The sequence below is a fragment of the Hemiscyllium ocellatum genome, chromosome 49 (genome assembly GCF_020745735.1).
Source record: "Hemiscyllium ocellatum isolate sHemOce1 chromosome 49, sHemOce1.pat.X.cur, whole genome shotgun sequence".
Classification (NCBI taxonomy): Eukaryota; Metazoa; Chordata; class Chondrichthyes; order Orectolobiformes; family Hemiscylliidae; genus Hemiscyllium; species Hemiscyllium ocellatum.
The window spans coordinates 16,002,003-16,021,620 of record NC_083449.1 but is presented as its reverse complement, the minus strand read 5'-3'; positions in this window follow the sequence as shown (position 1 = coordinate 16,021,620).

The following is a 19,618-nucleotide window of genomic DNA, read 5'->3' as shown; positions in this document are numbered from 1 at the left end:
ATTTGTATAGAAACACAATGTCTGCAGGATTAAAATCTCTATTATATTACATGTCGACGTTGTCACACTCTGCTGTGTGCAGACTGTGTATTGTCTGCAAAAAGATAATGCTGACAGCAAGAGATAACTGACATTGGACATTCAGTTGTGTGCATTCTGGGTATTGGACACACGAGCTAACAATGAGATGCTTCATCCTATCCAGATTTATCGTGGGACAATACAGTCTTTGTTGAATTCTGACAGACTGAATGGAGCCTTGTGGCCAGTGAGATCCGCGTTAAACGCAACATTTTAACAGACTAATCGACTGTGCAAAAGCAGCGGAGAATGCTGCATACTGCATTCCTTAAATGGTAGTATTTCTTCCAGTTGTGTGATTTTAGACTGATCTGCAACCCTTGAGGAGAGAATTGGCTCCAGCTGATTCTCACTACTGGTTTGCACTTCAATAATTAGCAATAAATGGAAAGCTACTGAGGGTCGTATTTGTGTGATGGAAATGTCTACATCTCTTTTTACCCAGGAGGCTGGGGTTCATGTCTCCAGTTTCATATCAGATCGAGCAAGAATAAGATTGACGTTAAATGGCTTCAATGTACTGTTCAGGATTAAAAATGGCTGTTGCGTGTTGAGGCCACCATTGACATAGGACACTGCAGCAAAAAGCCTTTTTTTTAAACTCGTTGCCAATCTGCGGAGAATGACGCTTTTTAATCCTTGAAAGAAGCTGTGAAATTATAACAAGACCATTCCTTGATTCTTTTCGATAGTTCTGCTGCGTCTTTCCTTTTCGAGTATCTATTTACTTTCAACATTGCGTGGAATGACTAAATGAGATTACAGCTCACCTTAGCCCGGCAGTTTACACTTACTAAGTCTTCAAAGTATATTTCCTCAATCTGCAAATCAATCTTCGCCCGGACCCATTGATGAACCTCTGCCGGTAACTGAATTTCCCCAAACTCATTCATGTCTTGGAAGCCTACATGCAGATTTTTGCGCACTGCTATATTACCGATATCTACCACTCGGACAAATCAGCCATTACATTAGTGCTCACTCTGGGAGCTGAGACTATGCAAATGGCGGTCTGATTGCCGAGGTTAAAATAGAAATAGCATGTCTATTCATCATTCTAAGATGTCCTGGGATCTGGAATGTGCTGTTGGTTCTTTATTTTCATTCTGAATCTTCCATTCTCTGTATGAGTATCTTATTCTGCTTTTCCATCATAATCTCACTTTTGATTTTATGTATCAACCTGCATCTATCTCCATGCCTGAAACTGATTACTCTATTCTCTGGGTCTCTATCTCTGAATTTTGTTCTTTCTTTGCTTTTCTTGCAAAACAGTTTTTCTTCCCCCGTTGCTCAAATAGTTTCCTTGGTTATACTATGCACTATTCCCTATTTATTACGGAAGTTGAACAGTCTTCCAACATTCTTACGTTCTCCCAGAAGTTATCTTGCCTCCGCCGTGCCAGAATCCGGGAGATCGCCAATTGGATTTACTGGATTCTGAAGGGAGAGGAGGAGCAGCTGGAAATCGTGTTACATATTGACACAAATGATATCGACAAGAAAGGGATTGAGGATCTGAAAAGTGCCGACAGAGAGTTAGGCTGGAAGCTGAAGAACAGGGCGAGCACTGTAGTGATCTCGGTTTCCGACCTGTGCCTTGAGACAGTGAGGTGAAGTACAGTCAGCGAGTGCAGCTGAACACGTGGCTGTGTGGCAGATGCGGGGTGGGCTTCAGAAACCTAGATCTCTGGGATGCCTTCTGGGCAAGCTGTACAAGAAAGACGGTTTGCACCTGAACTGGACGGGCACAATTCCCCTGGGTGGGAGATTTGTTAGTGTGGTTCAGGAAACTTTAAACTAGTTTACCAGGAGGTGTGAACCAGTGATACATATCTGAGAAGTGGGTAGTTGGAGATGGTACAGTGACAGGATACAATGAATCCATCAGGAAGGTTATTTACATAATTAAACAAAGGAATTGTTTAAAGTGCTTCCGCTTCAACGCAAGGTCTGTCAGAAATATCAGTGTCGAACTTAGAACATGGGACTATGATGTTGTGGCCAGAAAGAAGATGTGTGTTTCACAAGGGCAGGAATGGTCGCTAGATGATCCAGGGTTTAGAACGTTTAAGAAGAACAGGGAGGGTGATAAAAGGGGAGGCGGTATAGCATTGCTAATCATCGAGTGCATTAATGCTACAGAAACAAAGTTTGTTGAGGAACGTTTGTCTACTGAGTTAATATGGATGGAATTTAGGAGCAGCAAGGAAGCAGTCACCTCATTGAAGGTTTTCTACACACCCTCAAATAGCAGTAGGGAGTTTGAAGAACTAATCGACTGGCAGATTTTGGAAAACTGCATGTAATAGAGTCGTTGTATGGATGACTTCAACTTTCCAAATATTGACTGGGAACTCCTTAGTTCAGGTGATTTGGATGGAGCCATTTATTGTGAGGGGTGTTCAGGAATTTTTCCTTGCTCCGTATACGGACAGGCTGACGGGAGGAGAGCCCATTTTGGATTTGGTGCTCGGAAATGAGCGAGTGCAGGTGTCAGATCTCGCAGTGGGAGACCATTTTGGTGACAGTGACCACAACTGCGTTTCATTTATCATAGACTTGGAGAGGGAAAGGATCATTTACCAAGGGAATAAACCTAATTGGGGAATATGGAATAATGACGCTATCAGACAGGAGTTGGGAAGTGTACTAGGGAAATTGCACAAAGACAAATGATTTCCACTTTGCTGAGGGAGCACGGACCTTTCTCCACATGAACGTGTTCCAGTCTGAGCGCCTCAGTGCAACAACAATCCTCTCGATGCCAACGTAGTCAGCGTGTGTGTGTCTGTGTCAATATATGTGTGCATGTCTGTGTCAATACCTGTGTGCTTGTCTTTGCATGTTGCGTGTCCATGTGGATTTATGTTTTTGCGGGTGCGTCTGTTTATGTACGTGTGTCTGCGTGTGCGTGTGTGTCTTTGTATATGGTGTGTGGGTGTCTGTGTTGGTCTGTGTGCGTATGTGTGCGTGTTTGTGTTTATGTGGTGTGTGGGTGTCTGTGTGTGGGTGAGTCCGTGTGTGTGTGTTGATGCTTTCGTAAGTGTGGTGGTCTGTTTGATTTTGTGTATGTGCCTGTATGTATGTTGGCCTATTTGTGTGTGAGTAGGCGTCTCTGTGGCGCGTGTGCATGTGTGGGTGGGTGACTGTATGTGTGTATGTTCATATGTGCCATTGTTCGCATGCTGTTGCATGTGTGTATGCGCCTGTGCATTGGTAGAGCGTGGGTGTCTATGTGTGTATGCTTACGTGTGCTGGTTTTTCAGCGTGTATGTGTGTGTGTGTGTGTGTTTGTGTGTGTACGTCAAAGAGTGTGGCTGTGTAAAATCACATCAGGTCAGGCAGCATCTGAGATGCAGGAAAATCGACGTTTCAAACATGAGCACTTCATCAGGAATGAGGCATAGGGAGTTGGGTGATAAATGGGTGGTTGTGTGGTCGTTTGAAAGGCAGCTGGGAATTCGGTGGCGAAATGAAGATGAGGAGAATGTGATAGGTGGTGGAGGTTGGACCAGATAGTTAGGAAAGATAACGGAACGGCAGGGCGGTGCCCAATTGGAAGGTTGAATCTGTTGCTGTTAAGGGGATCCACCACATGTCTTTACTGCACTTGCTGCCAGTTCCTTTCTCCTATTCCTGACGGTAGACACGCTACCTTCTTCATGTGGTTGTGGTGGAACTAACTTCCCGTAACCCCTCTTAGTAACCGCCTCCCTGTCCTCAGTTATCCAAAGAAAATCCAATTGAAACTCTAGTTCCATCAACGAGCTGTAGGTGTTTAGGCATCACACAAATGAAGTCAGCAGTGACAATACAGGTGACCCTTACCTCCCACATAATGCAGGATGAACATTCAACTGCCATAACCTCCAATCATGCGATTATTAATACTCAAACAGACTGCTGAAATAAATGAAAAACGAAAAAAAACACTTGCCACCTTCCCAACAGACACACAGATATTTTATTTTGATGAGAGGAGGAGGATAGATGGAAGACGGTACCCAAATAGTCTTTTGGCAAAAGCAACAGCCCAAACATGTAACCTCGCGAACTCTCCGACAGACGTCAGGATCTCAAGAACAGGGGACCTAAAGTGAATTAACTTAGGCTGTATACGTACTTATCCCGACAGGCTCCACTGTTCCCTGGTGACCTTGCAGCATCTCCGACACACTCCAAGAACTGTAAAATAAGAAAGATGGTAACACGAAGCAAGTTCTTGAACTATCTCTAACAAAAGGAACAAGGATTTTTTTCAAACAGATAATACAAATCATCGACAAATCAGCAGCACGTGACACACAGTTTAGAAGAAGCGGTTACACAGTGACTAGTGGCACAGTGTGAAACATTCTTTAACTCTCTTGATGGAATGAGTGCTCCAGAGAAACTGGAGAACCTCAAAGTGGGACCTGTCTTCACGAAGGTCGTGGAACAGAAAACAAGAGTCTACAGGCCATTCTGCCCGACAATTATTATTGGAAACATGCATCATTCTGCGATTCAGGAAGGAATTGCATGTCATTTAAAAACAGCTTCTGGGACAGAGAATTCCCACTTGAATGCATTTCTACTTGAATTTCTCCTCATTCCGTTTTCCCGTCCCATTTATCCTCAGGACACCATAGATTTTAACTGTAACCGGATTGGTGATATGGTCAATGATAAAGTTTCAGACTGGCTCAATTTCAATGATAGGAACAAGTCAGGCAGTTTTCTTTAGTCAACAAATAATAGTAGGCTAATTCCTGAAGTGAGCTGCCGCTAAAAATGTACAAAGCCTAATGACGACAAATTTGGATGATAAAAACACCCAACTGATCCACTCTCCACAAATTACTGTCTGACATTATCAGATCTCCTGTCATTTCAAGGGTTAAACCCCCATAATATAAGCCCTTCAACCCGGGAGTAAATGAAGTGAAACATCTCTGAACAGCTTCTAAAGTAACTATATCCTTTCTCAGTTCAGAACACCAAACACACTTCACGCACAGTTCTCCAGATGTGCTCTCAGTCAGACTGGTACAGCTTTAGAACCGCGTCCTTCCCACTGGATTGTTTAAAAATACACCCAGCAGGCACATTTTACATCTTTTTTTTCTTTTATATATTATCTTCAATCTATTACTGTGACGGGAACATTTATTTTCTTTTCTTTCTTTGTTGAAACTTACATTCTCAGAGAGGATTGGAGGCAGAGATACTGAATATTTCTGAGACACAGACGGAAAGACTCATGGATAACAACGGAGTCAAGGATTATGAGGGAGTGGGCAGGAATGTGCAGTGTGGGTGAAAAATTCAGACAATGCGAACAAGTGAAACTGCATTTTACCAGAGCAGCCAGGAATATAATGCAAGATGAAATGATCATTTCAAAATGCTGGAAGTGATGGAATTATGTTGCTCTCGTCCCAGCGAATCGTCGGGCAGACAAATTATGGTTGTTGAACCTGATGGTCATCACTCGTCCGGTATGGAGGTGAGGTTGAGAAACCGGGCCCTTCAGAGTAACCTCTGTCAGTGTGGGATACTGAACCTGCGCTATTGACCTTTCTCTGCATTATAAACCAATCATCCAGCCAACTGAGTGGGAGACTATGCAACTGCTATGGACAGAAATATTTAATGCAAATGGCAACATAAATTTGGATAAGAAGGAAGAAGCTACAAGTCAGACAATATTCATTTTAAAGACTCACTGAGATATTACAATAATTTCAATATTGTATTGCTGGAGACAATACATATTCTGCACACTGATGAGTGCTATGATTCAAACACATCGCATTGCTGTCCAAACGATCCAAGTTATACACTGTTGCCTGTCCAAAAAGCAGTAATCACACACGTTAGATATTATGTAACAATTTGCCCAACTGCTGAGTTTCTCAATGACCTCCAGGGAAGGAAACCAGTTGCATGTAATTACAAACTCACTGCAATGTGCTTGTCTTTTTAAGGTCCCACTGAATAATTAGAGATGTACAATACATTTGGATCAGCCACATCGACTGGATGAACAAGAAGAGCATTTACATTATCCATTGAGGTTTTCTGTTCTGGAACGATGGTAGATGCTACCACTCCTTATTTGATTCTACAAAGCTGAGTAACTGCAGAGAATTCCTATTGATTTTCACCAGGTTAATCATGACTCATTTCTGTCTCTCCACTAGCAAATCTCCTTAATCTGAGTAGATGATTCACTGATGAACGAAATGGTCCTTTTTCATACCCATCTCGGAATAGTTTCTTATTTTTACAATTATTAACAACAATGTAGTTTGCGTTATCAAATAAGGAGTTCCTATTCTCCAGCTAGTTCATAGTGCGGAAAGAAGAAATCAGCAACCATGAGAATTCCCCTGTTCTTTGTTCTTGGATTCTTGGTGACAGTGCAGCTGGACACGGCTGTTGAAGGTAAGCGGCCACATCCTCGCGTTAGACGTGAGTCCATTTCGACTCAAACATCCTTTAGAAGCATTCAGAACGTCAATTGAATCTGATTAGTCCCCTGAAAACTACATTCTCATCTGTCGTGTTTAGATTTACAAATGCCTAAAAAGAACAAATTGATATCCACAAAAAAAACGGATTTGCAATGGACGCATTTCTGGCAAAGCTAACAGTTTTTGTACCTTCCTAATGGCCCCAGAGAACATTCAGAAGTGAATCACATTTCTGTGACTGCAGTCACATATGAAGAAGAAATGATAAGAATATCAGTTTACCTTCCCTGAAGGATATGAGTTGAGTGGGCATTTCCGAATTTCATTTCACAATTTGAACGTCATTCAAACTTCATTACCTTCCATTGAGATATTCTAAGACAGGTCCTCAGAACATGAGCTTGTTCTGGATTGTGATTCTGCGGACAGTCCTGCAAGTTCACCCTCCAGTCTCACGGCATTTGGTGAATCATTGCATTTAGTTCCCTTGAGTGTGGAATTCATTTTAGTTCAGAAGCATTTGCAGTGTTGCCTTTTAGATTAGAATTATTTCACCATTTCATCAATTACCTCCTCATCTTTGCTTTCCAGGTCTCAGCAACGACTGCGAACAGGTTGGAGGATACTGCAGCGTTGGAGATTGCCCAGTGAGTCAAATCAAGATGGATGAGAAGTGCAGATGGCCTCTCAAGTGCTGCAAATTCGTCGTAAATTGAATCGTGCAATGGTAAAAGTGTGGGTTACCAAGGTGCATCTGAGGCTGCGGCAGAAATTGGCTGCTATCTCTGTAATTTATTGCCTCTTGACTGTGTACGTCCCCATAAACCTTCTCAATTTCTGTTGAAACATGAATAAAGTCCTCACTGTATTGTTCACATGTCGTGCCACGTGTCTTCTTACAGATTGTGCGCAGTATGAATGATATTGTCGCTCCTTTGGGGAGTGGGGGTGGAAGAAAGAAGTAGCAGAAACGCAGTCGTCTCTGTCGGCTGCAAACTAGCCTCCTTCAGAATCTTACAGTTTGAGTCCATAGCGAATGACAGACTAATATTGTCTCAAGTATGAACAGGTGTACAATAAGCAGCTCCTTCCATTTCCATGGTCACCTTTATTCAGAAAGTGAATGGCGGCAGATATACAGGAATTCCATTCCCCTGCTAGTTTCTCTCTGATCCACTCACAGTCCTGATTTCGAAATGTATAAATGGTTACTTATATTTCATCAAAATCCGAGAATTTGCTCCCAAACGTTTCATTATGGGCCCCTTCACAGCACCCGGCCAGCAAATGGTTCAAGTAGAAGTTCACTCGCATCCCCGAACATTCTCAAACGAGCAACTGTGATGAGCGACAAACAACCGGAGGGTCAGCGTCACTCGTGACGCATCAGTGAAAAGAAATCATGGTTTAGTGAATTCGGTGAAGCTGTGCTTTTCGGGGAATTAATCTCTGGGACATGTTTCCCTCCCACACCTCGCTTTCATCTGATTGCAAATCTGTCTTGTTGACTACTACTGAGTTGTTTTCCATCCTTCCGTTCTCTTTGATTCTCAAGACTCGACTGTGTACAGGCAAGTGGGTTACCTCATATTACAACAGGATCTGGACCAGATGGGCCAATGGGCTGAGATTTGGCAGACTGGGTTTAATTCAGATAAATGCGAGGTGCTGGGATTTGGGAAAGCAAATCTTAGCAGGACTTGTATACTTCTTGGTAAGATCCTAGGAAGTGTTGCTAAACAAAGACACCTTGGAGTGCAGGTTCATAGCTTCTTGAAAATGGAGTCGCAGGTAGAAAGACTTTGGTCCGCTTTCCTTCATTGGTCATAGGAGAAAGTGAGGACTGCAGATGCTGGAGAACAGAGCTGAAAATATGTTGCTGGAAAAGCACAGCAGGTCAGGAGAATCGACGTTTCGGGCATGAGCCCTTCTTCAGGAATGAGGAAAGTGTGCCCAGCAGGCTAAGATAAAAGGCAGGGAGGAGGGACTTGGTGGAGGGGCGTTGGAAATGAGATAAGTGGAAGGATGTTAAGGTGCGCATGATAGCCCGGAGTGGAGGCGGCGGCAGAGAGGTCAGGAAGAAGATTGCAGGTTAGGAAGGTGGTGCTGAGTTGGGACCGAGACAATGTAGGGGGAGAGGAAATGAGGAATCTGGAGAAACCTGTGTTCATCCAATGTGGTTGGAGGGTTCCTAGGTGGAAGATGAGGCGCTCTTCCTCCAGACGCCATGTTGCTATGGTCTGGTGTTGGAGGAGTCCAAGGACCTGCATGCCCTTCTTGGTGTGGCAGGGGGAGTTGAAGTTTTCAGCCTCGGGGCGGTTGGGTTGGTTCGTTCGGCTGTCCCAGAGGTGTTCTCTGAAACGCCCCGCAAGCAGTCAGTCTGTCTCCCCAGTATAGAAGAGGCCACATCGGGTGCAGCGGATCCAGTAACTGATGTGCGTGGAGGTGCAGGTAATTTGGAAGGCTCACTTGGGGCCTTGGAGGGAAGTAAGGTGGGAGGTGTGGTTGCAATTTTACATTTCTTGCGGTTGCAGGGGAAGGTGCCGGGAGTGGAGGTTGGGTTGGTGGGTGGTGTGGACCTTACGAGGGAGTCACGAAGTGTGTGGTCTTTCCGGAACGCTGATAGGGGAGGGGAGGGAAATATATCCATGGTGGTGGGGTCCCTTTGGAGGTGGCGGAAATGACGACGGAGGATACGATGTATATGGAGCATGGTGGGGTGGTAGGTGAGGACCAGTGGGGTTACGTTCTGGTGGCGATTGGAGGGGCGGGGCTCAAGGGCAGAGGATGAGGAAGTGGAGGAGATGCGGTAGAGAGCATCGTCGATCACGTCTGGGGGAAATTGCGGTCTTTGAAGAAAGAGGCCATCCGAGCCGTGCGGTATTGGAACTGGTCCTCCTGGGAGCAGTTGCGGTGGAGAGTAAGGAATTGGGATTATGGGATTGCGTTTTTAAAGGAGGCAGGGTGGGAGGATGTGTAGTCTAGGGAGCTGTGGGTGTGAGTCGGTTTACAGTAAATGTTTGTGTTGATTTGTTCGCCCGAGATAGAAATGGAGAGGTCTAAGAAGGGAAGGGAGAAGTCTGAGACGGTCCAGATAAGTTTGAGGTCGGGCGGAAGGTATTGGTAAAGTGGATGAACTGTTCAACCTCCTCATGGGAGCTCGAGGCAGCGCCGATACAGTCGTCGATGTAGCGGAGGAAGCGTTGGGGGTGGTGCCAGTGTAGCTGCAGATGATGGACTGTTCCACATATCCTACGAAAAGGCAGGCATATCTGGGGTCCGTGCGGGTGCTCATGGCCACTCCTTTGGTTTGGAGGAAGTGGGAGGATTGGAAAGAGGTTCAGGGTGAGAACCAGTTCAGTCAGTCGAAGGAGGATGTCAGCAGAAGGGTACTGGTTGGTACGGCGGGAAAAGAAGAAGCGGAGAGATTTCAGTCCTTTGTGATGCGGGATGGAGGTGTACAGGCACTGGATGTCCATGGTGAGAATCTGGCGTTGGGGCTGGGGAAGCGATAATCATGGAGGAGGTGGATGGCGTGGGTGGTGTCCCGAGCATAGGTGGGGAATTCTTAGACTTATGGGACAGGACCGTGTCGAGGTATGCAGAGATGAGTTTGGGGGACAGGAGCAGACATTGGGTCGGCCGGGGCAGTCAGGTATGTGGATTTTGGGCAGGACGGAGAAACGGGCGGTGCGGGGATGTGAGATTACGAGGTTGGAGGAGGTGGATGGGAGATCCCATGAGGTGATGAGGTTATGGATGGTCTGGGAGATGATGGTTTGGTGGTGGGAGGTGGGGTCATGGTCTAGGGGACAGTAGGAGGAGTGGTCCGTTAGCTGGCATTTAGCCTCAGCGGTGTAAAGGTGCGTGTGTCAAAATACTATCGCGCCTCCCTTGCCTGCTGGTTTGATAGTGAGGTTGGGATTGGAACGCAGGGAGTTGAGTGCTGCACGTAACGAGGGAGAGAGGTTGGAGTGGGTGAGAGGGGTGGAGAGGTTGAGGTGGTTAATGTCGTGACAGCAGTTGGCTATGAAGAGATCGAGGAGAGGTAAGAGGCCAGCACGGGGTGTCCACGTGGATGGAGTGTCAAAGGGAGAAGGGGTCGTCAGAGGGTGGGCGAGAACCTTGGTTGAAGAAGTAGGCGAGGAAGCGAAGGTGGTGGAAACATTGTTTGATGCCTCGCTGCGTGTTGAACACATTAATCTGGGAGCAAAGGGAAATGAAAGTGAGGCCTCTGCTGAGGACTGATCTTCATCCTCAGAGAGTGGTAGTTCTGGAGTAAGGGTGAAAACTCGGCAGTTCTGGGAGCTATGACCTGGTGTGGGGCTGGAGCTGGGAGTGGGGGCGGAGTTAGGCGTAAGGATTCTGAAACAGTTGGGGAACTCAGAGTGTGGGGGTAAGTACATGAAAGTTTTTGTACTTACTGTCTTTAATTTCCCACGTGGCTCAGAAGAACTGTTGGTTTAGTGTATAGATTGTTCTGTGGATGAAGAACAGTAGAGGTCCTTTGCAAGTCTGTGAGAGTGTTGTCCTGTGGTGGGGTAGGTCTAATTGTAGGGAATATAGGTAGCAGCGCAAGGCTCCAAGCGTGGAGCAGCTGTTCCGGAGGGAGATCCTTTGCTAGAGGCTTCGGATTTGATGTAGGTACTAGTTGTCCTGGTTGGGTCCAAATTCTATTGATTTGAACGTAGTCCAGCGTCCCTGCGGGCTCTGTCTGTTCCTTAGGCAGGTGCTGAGGAAGGAGATATGGCTGTGGTAGTAAGTCTGTTTGAGAATGTGGCTGAAGAGCTTCTGGGCAGAGGAGATGATTTGGGGTGTGCAGTGTGAGAGGGAGTCACTGAAATCCTTGTAGAGGGAGGAAGAGAGCTTCTTCAAGGAAGGCATTCTTGCAAGAGGATTCGCAGTAGGTTAAAATTTTCGAGGAGAAAGTGAGGACTGCAAATCCTGGAGATCCGAGCTGAAAATTTTATACTGGAAAAGTGCAGCAGGTCAGGCAACATCTAAGGAGAAAGAGAATCGAATATTTGAGCACGAGCACTTCTTCATAGAGCCCTTCGTCATAGTATAGAGAACAGGATATGGGAGGTCATCTTGGTGCTGTGCAGGACATTGTTGGAATGTTGCATGCAGTTCTGGTCTCCTTCCTATCGAAAAGATGTTGTGAAACTTGAAGGAGTTCAGAATTAATTTGCCAGGATGTTGCCAGCGTTGGAGGATTTGTGCTATAAGGAGAGACTGAACAGGCTGGGGCTGTTTTCCCAGGAGTGTCGGAGGCTGAGTGGAGACCTCACAGAGGTTTGCAAAATGATGAGGGGCATGGATAGGATAAATAGGCGAAGTTATTTCCCTGGGATTGGGGAGTCCAGAACAAGATGGCACAGGTTTAGGGTGGGAAGGGAAAGATATAAAAGAAACCAAACAGGCAACTTTTCACACAGAGGGTGAAGCGTGTTTGGAATGAGCTGCCAGAGTAGTTGATGGAGGCTGGTGCAATTTCATTATTTAAAAGGCATTTGGATGGGAGTATGAATCGGAAGGGTGTGAAGGGATATGGGCCACGTGCTGGCAGGTGGGATGAGATTGGGTTGGGATATCTGGTCGGCATAGACGGGTTGGACCGAAGGGTCTGTTTCCATGCTGTACATCCCAATGACTCCATGACACTTCTTATCCTTGTTTTCACATTTATTCTCTTCCTGTCCCTTTCTCTTAAATATTCTCTCCCCCATCTTTACGTCTTTCTATTTCATCAGCGTTCCTTCCATATTTCCCTCCTTTATTCTCTCCAAGTCTCGAACTATTTCATTTTTTTTCTGTCAATCTCACTTATATCGCTTCACCTGTCTGTCACACTTCTACAGTTGTCTCCTGTTTAATATTCATCGTTATCTCTGTCTGACACTTTTTCTCCCGGTGTCTCATTTTTCACTCTGTCTTGGTTCCTCCTGCCCCTTGCTTTATTTTCTCTTTCTGCCTTTTGTCTGTCGTTCCAGGAAATGGAAAAACAGAAATGACAGACCAAGAGAAGCTGGGAGAATGAAGGTTCTCCCTGAACGATTAGAATGAAACAGCCATTTCAATTGCAAAATTCTGTCGATTCTCTGGTCTAAATAGTGTGCGAAAATAGACAGAGGCGAATGTCAGTGGATGTGTTGGGGCTACTTTTTAAGCAGCTATTTCATAACACGCAGCAATGATTGACTAGTGCAAAAAGAAAGACTCGAGAAAAAGATGAACCAGTCATGGTGCACAAAAGCTGTCAAGGATACAAACCAATCACATATGAAAGAATTCAGATTGGCAAGCAATAGTGTCGGCCGAATTTGGGATGTTTATTTTCGGAACCAGAAACAGGTAATACAGAGCTAAATGAAAAGGAACAGCATAAAATTGACAAGAAATATATAAATCAGCTGCAAGAGCGTTTCCATACAGAATTAAACAAAATACAATATACGTGTAAACTTTGGAAAAAAGTCAGGATATCATAAGTGGGACAGCCGGAGGATGGAAATGGGGAGTTGATTTCAGGGAACAGGCAGAGAATTAACTAAAATATTTCACATTGTTCTTCACAGGGGACGTCACGGATTATATATCATAGAACATAGAATATAAAACAGAGAACGTTACAGAACACTCGAGGTTCTTCTGCCCTCAAAGACGTGCTGACCTGTCAATTTAATCTGACACCCATCGAACATACACCGTTCCATTGTTGTCCGTATATATGTCCAATGCCTATTCAAACGTCAGGGAGTTTACTATTTTTGCAGGCAGGCCGTTCCATGCCGATACTACTGTCTGAGTAAAGAAACTGCCCATTGTATCGGATCTAAATCTATCACTCCTCAAATTTTATGCCTGGTTCTCTCTGTCTGGCCTTCACCGAGGAAAGAGTATCTCACTGTCCACCCAACCTAACCCTTGGATTATGTTATACGTCTCGATGGAATCACCTCTCAACCTTCTTTTATCCAACGAAATCAGTTTCAGTTCGCTCAGCCTTTCCTCGTCAAACATTACTTCCATTCAAGGCAACACATGAGGAAATCTCCTCTGAGTCCTTTCCAAAGCTTCCACGTCATTCCTATATTGTCGTGGCCAGAAATGTACAAATACTCCATGTTCGGCCTTACCAGTGTCTTGTACACCTGAAACATGACCTGTCGGTTCCGAAACCACTCACCCTACCAATGAAAGCCAACACACCGGATGCCTTTTTGACAACCCTATCAGCCTGGGTGGAAAGTTTCAAGATTTATGTACTTGGACAAAGTTATCTTTCTGTCCATATGTACTGTCAAGAATTCTATCATTACACGAGGACTCTGTATTCCTGTTACTACGGAAGTGAACTCGCTCGCACTTTTCTGTGTTAAACTTTATTTGCCACTTCTCAGCCCAGCTCTGCATCTTATCTATGTCGTTCCGTTTCCCATAACATCCGTCGGCAATATCCACAACTCTGCCTACCTGAGTGTCATCAGCAAATTTACTAACCCATCCTTCTATGTTCACATCCATATCATTTACAAAACTGACAAACAGAAGAGAGCCAAAAACAGATCCTTGCGGCACACCACTGATAACTGATCTTCAGGATGAACATTTTCAATCAATTACCACCCGCTGTCTTCTTCCAGATAGCCAAATTCTGACTCAAACTGCCAAATCACCTTCAATCTCGAAACTCTGTATTTGTGCAATAGACTAGACTTAGACTTAGACTTAGACTTACAGTGTGGAAACAGGCCCTTCGGCCCAACAAGTCCACACCGACCCGCCGAAGCGCAATACCCCTACATTTACCCACTACGGGCAATTTAGCTTAGCCAATTCACCTGACCCGCACATCTTTGGACTGTGGGAGGAAACCGGAGCACCCGGATGAAACCCACGCAGACACGGGGAGAACGTGCAAACTCCACACAGTCATCGCCTGAGTCGGGAATTGAACCCGGGTCTACAGGCGCTGTGAGGCAGCAGTGCTAACCACTGTGCCACCGTGCCGCCCATCGGAAACTTATCAAATGCCTCACTGAGGTTAGTATGCCCACGTCAGCCGCTTTGCCTTCATTCACATGTTTTGTCACATTCTTAAAAAACTCAATAAGTTTATTGAGGCACGAACTACCCTTCTCAAAACCGTGTTGACTATCCTTTATCAAATTACTTCTTTCAAGATGATATAAATTTTATCTCTCACAATATTTTCCAACAACTTACCCAGAACCGAAGGAAGTCTCACTGGCCTTTCATTATCAAGTTTATCCCGACTCCCCTTCTTAAACACCATAACAGCATTTGCTGTCCTCCAATCTCCTGACACTACTCCAGTCGCCACTGATGACATAAAGGTCAAAGGATAAGGCTCTGCAATCTTGCGTCTGCTTTCCAGAGAAACCGAGCGTAAACCCCATCCATCCCAGGAGACTTACCTATTTTCAGATTTTTCAAAATTGCGAAAACCTCCTCTTTGTCATACACAATCTCATCTAATCTATTCGACTGCATCTCCATATTCTCACTAACATTTCCCTTTTCCAATGTGAACACTGATAAAAAGTCTTCATTCAACACTTCCCCATGGACTCAGTTTCCACGGTCACCCACCCACTACAATCTTGGATTGGCCTAATCTTCCTCCAGTCATTCTTTAATTCCTGATATTCCTATCAATAGCCTGAGAGCTTTCCTTGACCTTATCCAGTAGCAATTTCTCATATACTCTCCTGACTCTTCTTAGCAGTCTCTGTGGGTCTTTCCTGGCGAACGTATAACTCTCAAGTCCCCTAATGACACTTCATACCTTGTCCTGCCATTAGCCTTTTTCTCTCTCTGTACAAGAGCTTCAACTTCTTTAGTAAACCATGACTGATAGGTGTAGACTTATCAAGGACTCGCAGTAACAACTCCTTCAACAAGGTCCACATTTAATGTGTGTCCATCCCCTGCAGTTTCCTCCGCCATCCTATGCATGTTAAACCTTGCCAATCGCATCATAATTGCCTCCCCCAGTTATCCCTCTTGCCCTGCAGTATACACCCGTCCTGCCCATTGCTATTGCACACATAACCGAATTGTGATCACGATCGCCAAAGTGCTCACTACCTCTAAAACTAACATGTGGCCGCGTTCATTACCCACTACCAATTCCAGTATGGCATCGGCCCTTGTTTTCCTGTCTCCATACTGTGTCAGAATGTCCTCCTCCGCGCATTGAACAGAAACTTACCTACTTGAACTATTATTCCCATTCAATATTTGGAAAGTTAAAGTCCATCATAAAAAATTACTCTGTTACTACCATTCCTATCGCGAATCATCTTTGTTATTCTTTCCTCTACATCACTAGAACAATTCCGAGACCGGTAGAAAACTCCCAGCATGGTGACCTCTCCTTCCCTGTTTCTAACCTCAACCTAAACTACCTCAGTCGATGAGTCCTCAAACGTTATCTCAGCTGCTGTAATACCACCTTTAATTAACAATGCCATACCCATTCCAAGCACACCCCTTTTATCATCTTCTCTGTTCTTACTGAAACGTCTCAATCCCAGAATCTATCACAGTCATTCTTTCCCTTCTCTAAGTATGTCTCTGAAGTGGCCACAACATCGAAATCCCCGGGATCAATCCCTGCTGCAAGTTTACCGACCGTACTCTGGATGCTCCTTGCATTTAAGTACTCACATTTCACATCAAAATCCTCATTGCCGGTGCACTCTCACGACCTTGTAATCCAATCCCTGATTTCACTACCCTCAAACGCCTGTTCACTGGAACTACAGTTCAGATTCCCATTTCCCTGCTGCATTAGTTTAACTCCTTCCCCCGAAGAACATTACCAACCCAACCCCCTACTCCCAGAATATTTGTACCCCTCTGGTCCATGTGAAGTCCACTTTGTTTGTAGAGGTGCCACATTTTCCAGACAGAGCTCCAATTATGCAAGAATAAAAAGTCCCTCTGTTCTTCAACATTCCGGCTGCCACATGTTCAGCTCTGCTTTAAACCCGTTCTACACCTCACTGGCAGGTGATAAGGGCAACAAACCAGTGATAATACCTCTTTCTGTTCTAGCTCTAACGTTCCACACTAGCTTCCTGAATTTCTGCCTGCGATTCCCACCTTTCTTCCAACCTACATCGGAGTTGTAAATATGTACCACGACTTGGGCCTGCTCCCTCTCCTCCTCAAGGATTCCAAAAACAGGATCAGAGACATCACAAACCCTGGCACCGGGGAGGCAATAAACTGAACATGAGTCTCCATCATTCCCACAGTCTCCCTAACTATGCAGACCCCAATGACTCAAGCTCCATTCCTCTTCCCCTTCCCGTCTGAGCAGCAAAGACAGACTCTGTGGCAGATGCCTGTGCCCCATTGCTTACCCTTGGTAAATCCCCTAGACCCACAGTATCAACACGGTTTACTTGTTGAGGGGAACCACCACAGGTGATTTTTGCACATGCTGCCAATTCCCTTTCCTACTCCTGACCCCTCTACTTGATTCGCGTGGCTGTGGATTAGCTATCCCCCTTTAACTCATCTCAATACTTGTCTCAGCCTCCCGAATGATCCAATCTACATCGAACTCTCAATCCAGCTCCCTCATTGAGCTGGAGTTGGTTGGACGTCCCACAAGTGAAGTCAGCAGGAACAATATAGGCGACCATTACATCCCACGTACTGCAAAAGGAACATTCAACTTCCAGAATTTCCAATCCCACTGATCTAAATTCCCAAATAGACCGCTGAAAAAAAAAATAAAAAACGAATGAAAAGACATGCCACCTTCCCAACTGACGCACAGAATGTTAATTTCGTTTTGAGGTGGAGGAAAGGTGTGTGATACTACCCGAGTAGTGTTTCGGATAAAGAAGCTGCACAAATCTGTAACCTTGTGCACTCTCCGAACGACGCCAGCAAATAGCGATCACCGAACCTAAAAGGAAGCAATTTCTACAGTATACTCACGTATCACAAGAGACTCAGCTACTCCCAGGTGACATTGTATCATCTCCGACAGACTCCAGGAACGAAAGAAGACCAGACCTAAAGTTAGTAACTTATACAGTATACTCACATATCCTGACTTTATCTGCTGCTCTCTGGTGACCTCGTAACATCTGCAGGAACATATATTCAAGAAAATAAGCAGGATGGAAATAGGACGGAAGTTCTTGAACTGTATCTAACAAGAGGAACAAGGTTTCTTTTAAACTGAGAATACCAAGGATATACATTTCAGCAGCAGCTGACACAAGGTTTTGGACTAAATGGTTACAGAGTGACCACATGGCACTAAGGATGAAAGGAATCTGAAAGGTTATATTTATAATGTGAGTGAGAGGACGAATACTTGCCCAGTAAAGTTTACGGTGACAAATAAGAATGAGCTCGTGCATGTTGACCATTAGAGCAAAATGGCAGGCCGTCACTGAATGCAGGAGATCCCAAAGGGAAGTGCAGTACTACGGGATTGGGGTGTTCCTGCATAAGAATCATAAATAAGTACGCTGGTGCACCAAGTACCTTGATTGAGTCATTAGGTCTATTCTTGGAATGAAAGTGTTAATTTATCTGATACATCTAAAATGTTCGGCATTTATTCTTTGTACTTGAAGTGAACGAGGGGTAATAATACTGAAGTGTACTAAACACAGACGGGGCTTGCGAAGGTAGATGTTGAGAATGCAATTCTACCCCCGAAACGGAGTCTCAAATTCAGGGACATAGATAAAGAATAAGCGATGTTGAATTAACATTGTGATGCAGAGAAACGTTTTCTATCAGACGTTAGTGAATGTCTGGAATTCCCTTACACAAAGAATTGTGGCAGTTTGATCACTGAAAGTTTTTACAGATAGGGTATATAGGTTTTTGACATATCGGTGAGTTGGGGGATGCTCGGCATTGGCAGAAAAGTGGAGTTGAACCTTGAAATAGATCAGCCACATTCTTAAATAATGACAGGGCAGGTTTGACCGACAGAAAAGCCTACTGCTTTTCCTATTTCAAGCGTTCTGTTATTGGAAAGTAAATGGTTCCTTTCCTTGAAGTCGTCTTGTGAATCAAGGAATTCAGTGAGAACAGACGATTAGAGTGAGCTAACCCTGGGTGGGGTATGGGAGCTGTACTGACAGTAATCTGGACAGGAACATGGCCCACATCTGGAGCAGAAGTTACAGAGAGGAAAAGATTTTATCGTGAGCATTGCAAGTAAGGAGAAATTGCACCACGATTTATCAACAGGAGCGCGGAGGTCAAGGTAGATGGGCGATTATAGAGGAGAGAAATTCTCTTCCCAGCGTTCTTGCCAAATCTGGGGTTAATGTTATTGCTATTTCTGTTATGTATATTTACCAAAGACAAAAACTGCAATCTTCAGTTTCAGTCACAAACTTCACTTCATTTCCATGATGTACGACTCCTCAATCATAATCATCAAAGAATGAACAGAATTGTTCAGAGCCTTGCATCTGCTTTTCACGCTGTACTGTTTTATATCGGTGTATTCTCTCTGACATCAAACCCGCCTACTTCCACAACTATACTATCACCATTCTCCAGTTCAGACTCAGTGCTACTGCTGAATTAGCCGTCATCTTACCTTCTGTTAACTCCAGACTTTATGGTTCGTGTTCTTGTCTAACCACTTAAATTCGAATGGCAAATATTCAAATGAAATCTAATTTCACTCATGGAAACGATAAAGCATCAGGATTTATTTTATTATTTCACTGATAGTCTTTGGTAAAGAAACTTAACATTCATACCTAATCTGTACGTAGTGTGACTTCAGACCCATAACAATATTTTTGGCCCCATTTTGTCTTCAAAATGGCCTCGCAATCATGGGCAATTAATGATGTATGCAAATGATGCCCTTGCTAGTGATGACGGCAACTCGGAAAACAAAATTATTAAAGTCGAAATAAACCAAAAAGCTGTGAATGCCGGATCTCTGAAATTAAATTCTCCACTATCTGAAAATGTTGGGGGATCTCAGCAGGCATGGAGCCTCTGGCGGGAGAAAAAAAAAGATAAATTTCGAGTTCAGAAAATGT